At 47.2% G+C, this 5,255-nt stretch overlaps 1 pseudogene; it reads left to right on the top strand.

Moving 5' to 3' along the window:
- The first annotated feature begins 3,993 nt into the window (after nucleotides 1–3,993).
- On the top strand, nucleotides 3,994–4,125 carry LOC140206475 (U2 spliceosomal RNA; annotated as a pseudogene).
- Nucleotides 4,126–5,255: the final 1,130 nt, after the last annotated feature.

Here is a 5,255-nt window from a genome sequence, read left to right as displayed (position 1 = left end):
CAATGTAGAAACAGCAAACTGTTCTACAAGGAAGTGTAGACTCTCTGGACAATCGTATGTTGTAGGGGGAGCATGTGAAGCTGCCGCAGGTAATCGGGCCCTGGTGAATATTGGAGATGGCTATGGAGACTAGACATTTACTTACATATTCAACCTATCACCCAGAAACCAATCAATATGGTTGGCCTCTCACCAAGAAAGATTTTAGCTGAAAATTTCCAGTCTTCCCTCCAGCACCAGACTCCCAACTAGAGCTCAGGTAGGGACAGGAAACACTCGGTCCCACTAAAGCAAGCTTTTGGACTCCAGTAAGGTTCCAAAGATCTGCGCTAACACGTCTCCACAGGGATAACAGCTGTGCAGAGCCAGCAAGCAGGCTGGCAGCACCGAGGTGCAGCTGTGCCCAACACACACACACACGGTACCCAGGTACCGAGTTCCAGTCTCCTGGCACGCTGGGTGGCAACAGGGCTGGAGACCTCAGGTACTACTGGGATTTGGATCAAATCTGGTACAGGGCACCAAAAATCCCATTACATCAAGTGACACGATTTCTGACCATGGAAATCAAGATGAAGACAGAAAAATTAAACGGTATCTTGTACTAATCTCATTTATAGAAGAACAAGCAACACAGCAGAAATAACCATAAATTAGGAATTAATAGGGATAAACATAGGAATATTATACTCACCAGGGCAATGGGTCTGAAAAATTCAAAGGATTCAAAGAACATTTATTACCAAAGAGAGTATGCAGTGTACAACTCTGGATTAGAAACATAGAAACATAGAAAACCTACAGCACAATACAGACCCTTCGGCCCACAAAGCTGTGCTGAACATCTTACCTTAGAACTACTTAGGCTTACCCATAGCTCTCTATTTTTCTAAGCTCCATGTACCTACCCAGGGTCTCTTAAAAGACCCTATCGTTTCCGCCTCCACCACTGTCACCAGCAGTCCATTCCACACACGATTCATCTTCTCCACAAAAAGCCATGAAACAGGAAGAAACATGGAACCGACTTGTCAAAGTAAAAAATCATCAAACATCAATTCAACCCTCACCCATGGACAAAAAAAAATTCATGCAAACAGCAACAAAAAAATGAGAGAAAACACAGGATATAAAACATAGTTCAAAAGGCATATTCAGTTCCTTATCTGCAGGCCACCCTGCTCAAACTAGTAACAGAAAAAGTAGCAACCAGAAAGCAGAAGCAGACCATATTATGAACTACAGAGTTCAATCTACAAACCGCATCAATTAAATCTTGTGCCGGCACCATCCTCCGACAGCATTGAGAGATCATTTGAACGCTGGGGTCTTCACCTCAGAGCAGTGAGCAAGAGGGAGGAAAAGAGAGAGGCTGTTATGTGCAGAATCCTTCTCTGGCAGCGGTGGGTGAGAAGCTGGTAGACAGCGCTGAACACTTGCTCACCCTCTATGCCCACCTCAATGATTTCAATCTTTCTTGGCGCTTCAGTCTTTAAGACTGGTGAGAAATGGAGTTGGTCATAGTCTTGTGTCCCGGCTCCTGACTTTCCGGCCCCTGTGGCATGCACTTCACTCACAGCCTTGTGGATCCCTTTAGGAAACAGCAAATTGCCAGATTGTTGGAGCTTCTGTTTGGGATTATTAAAGAATTGGCAGTAAGATAGTTGATAGATTGGCTATCATCTAAAACTGCCCAGATTCAGGGAAGTTTCCAATAGATTGGAAAGTAGTAAATATAACAGCTGTATTCAGAAACAGAAAGACAGAAAGCTGGAGACTACAAATCCATTAGATCTATATCAGTCCTGCAATTCTGATCGAAAAAATCCAGAACCTGGGCCTCTATATCTTTCTCTGCAATTAGATCCTCAGCTTCTTAACCAGAAGACTACAGACTGTGCAGATTGGAAATAACATCTCCACCTTGCTGATAATCAATACTGACACACCTCAAGGATGTGTGCTTAGCCCACTGTTTTATTTTCTCTGCACTCATGATTGTAAGACACAACTATTATCGGCAGAATTCAGATGGTGACGAGAGGATGTACAGGAACGAGAAATATCAGCTAGGTGAGTGGTGTCACGGCAGTAACCTTGCACTCAACATCAGTAAGGCCGAAGAACTGATTGCAGACTTCAGACAAAGTAAGATGAGGGGATGCACATCTGTCCTCATCAACGGGTCCAGATCTGCTCACAATACTTCAAGTGAGGCCTCAGCAGTCTCTTTAGTATTGTGAGCTGCTTTTGGACCCCTTAACTAAGAAACTATGACTTTGGAGAGGGTTGAAAGGAGGTTCACAAACAACGATTGAAAGGCTTGTCATATGAGGAGCATTTGGTGGTCCTAGGGCCTCTACTCACTGGAATTCAGAAGAATGAAGGGTGACCTCATTTAAACATGTTGAATGTTGAAAGGCCTCAATAAAGTGGATCTGGAGAGGATGTCAACTATGACGGGGAAGTCTAAGACCCGAGGAAACAGCCTCACAGTGGAGGGGCATCCTTTTAGAATGTGAGGCACTGAAGAGGCACTTCTTTAGCCAGAGGGTGGCGAATCTGTGGAATGTGTTGCCACAGCCGGCTGTGGAGGCCAAGTCATTGGGTATATTTAAGGAAGAGGATAATAGATTCTTGATTAGTCAGGGCATGAAGGGATATAGGGAGAAGGCAGGAAATTGGGGTTGAGAGGAAAATTGGATCAGCCATGATGAAATGGCAGAGAAGAATCATTTCTGCTCCTATATCTTGTGATCTTATGGTCTTATAAAGCCTCGATATTATATCCTTGCTCAAACCTCAAACAATTAAACTCTTCAGCTGTATCTCCCGTTAGCTGTTCCATAAAGTGGAGTCAACAGACAAAGTCAGCTGAAATAAACGCTACCAAATGGACAAAATACTCTGGATGCCGGTAATCTTAAAAAGAACAGAAAATGCTGGAAATTTGCATTATTCTAGTAGTGCATAGCTTTAATGTTTAGATCGGGGGTTTCCAACCTGGAGTGCATGGGCCCCTTGATTAATGGTATTTGTCCAGGGCATAAAAAAATTGGGAACCCGTGGTTTAGGGCAAATCCAATGAAATGTCATGAATCTGAAACTTACTCTGCTTGGCCCACTGGCCACTTCAAATATATTCTATTTTTACCTTTTAAACTAGTTTACATTCAAAACTAATTGTGCAGTGTGCAGTCACCACAGTGTGAGATGGTGTTTTTGCAGTGAACAGCAGGAAGGACGAATAGCTTCAGAATTAAATGACCAGAGTGTGCCAGCTGTTTATCGAATTATCGAAGAAATTGGGAAAATTTTTGCAAGTAATTTTCTTCACAGCAACTTTCCTTACTTTCAGAAAGATCCTTCAGAGGATAGTCTCTCTCTCTCTCTCTCTCACACACACATATTCATTCTCTCTTCCTCTCTTTCACCCATTCTCTCTCTCAGACACACATTCTCTCTCTCACTCATCTTTATCTCTCTCTCGTTCTCTCTCTCATTCTCCCTCTCTCACTTACTTTTTCTCTTTCTCACTCCTTTCTCTCTTTCTCTCACTCTCACTCATTCACTCTCATTATTTTACTGTCTCTCTTTCTCTCTCTCTCTCTCTCTTTATTTTCTCTCACACAGACACCCATTTGAGACCTCTGCCATGACAGTCTTTTTTATATTTTATTGAGATACTCCGCATAATAGGCCTTTCGAGCCGTGTCGCCCAACTATCCACCAGCTTAATCCTCGCCTAATCAGGGGCTAATTTACAATGACTAATTAACATACCAACCAGTACACCTGTGGACTGTGGGGGGAAGCTGGAGCACCCGAAGGAAACACGTGGTCTCGGGGGCGAACGTGCAAACTCCTTACAAGCAGTGGCAAGAACTGAACCCCAGTCACCTGTACTGTAAAGCGTTGTGCTGACCACTCCACTACCATGCTGCCCGAGGTTGGTCTGAGACCAATTCAATTGCTAAGACTACTAGATATGCAAAGGCTTCTCGGCCTTTTGGCTAAGATCAAGTGTAGTATCTGTTCTTATCAGACCAGAAGGCGGAGGAGAAGAGCTCGCGCTGACGCAGGGGTGGATCCTAATGCTGATTGGCCTCCAATCTAACACCCCATACCAGCGACGACAGCAGTGAGGAAGATGGCAGCAGCGAGCAGTGCATCGGCTCGAGGCCCGGGTATCAAGAACACTGTCAGGCTGACAGTGCGAGACCGGAATAGGGGCACCGGCTTCACCCGAGAGACCTTCATCCGGAAGGTCTTGATGGAATGTTGCGAATTTACGCTGATGACATCTACTGCGTCCAGGACTTCGCAGGCTTCTTCGATGTCACTTTCCGGCAGGCTGCAGGGTGGCAGAAGCTGTACCAGCAGCTTCAGCTGAAGGGGACAGAGGCGCCGCTGTCGCTGCTGAAAGCACAGGCCCTCTTTGCAACGGCTACGCAACAGGAAAGGACAATCACGGTGCACATGTTCAACCCGCACGAGCCAGTGGTAGATGTCCTTACATTCCTCGCTCGGTATGTGGAGAGCGTAGGAACACCAGCAGACGTGAAGGACGGGCTGGGAATCTGGACCAGCAAACGGCAGGTGAAGGTGAAGCTGAGGTTGGAATCCAATGGCGGCGTCATCCACCCCCCCTCCGTCTTCGCCATCGGAGGGAACCGAGGGTACATGGTGTACGCGGGACAACCCAGGGTGTGCCGAAACTGCGGCAAGGCAGGGCACATCGTAGCCCAGTGCAGGGTGGTGATGTGCAAGAACTGTAAAACCGAAGGCCACCTGACCAAAGACTGCACGCAGGCCAAGTCCTGCAACCTTTGTGGACAGGCTGGCCACCTGTACAGAGCCTTCCCGAAGTGTGGGGGCACCTACGCACAGGCGACCAGGGGAGGTGCTGGCCCTGAAAGGGCCCAGGCAGTTGCAGACATACCCGCCAGCGCTGCAAACGAGGCACCCAACAGAATGGATGACGAGACCAGGGAGGAAGGTGCAAGCACCCCAAGACCTGCCACCCCACTGCAGACCCTCCAGGACCAGGCAAACGACGAGCAGGAGTCCATGGAGGAGGGGAGAGCTGAGGTGGAAACGGAATGGAAGGTCGTGAAACGCAAAAAGACCCAAAAGGCCGCGGCCAAGCGACAGAAGGCAGAGCAACACAAGAAAAGGGCAGGGAACCACACAGCCTCTGGTACCCTGTCCTCTTCAGAGGAGGAAGGAGTTGGGGGAGGCCAGCAGCCCCAGCG

Source organism: Mobula birostris, chromosome 12, assembly GCF_030028105.1.
Source record: "Mobula birostris isolate sMobBir1 chromosome 12, sMobBir1.hap1, whole genome shotgun sequence".
Taxonomy (NCBI): domain Eukaryota; kingdom Metazoa; phylum Chordata; class Chondrichthyes; order Myliobatiformes; family Myliobatidae; genus Mobula; species Mobula birostris.
The sequence above is the reverse complement of the archived record's forward strand: the minus strand, read 5'-3'. Positions and strand labels throughout refer to the sequence as shown.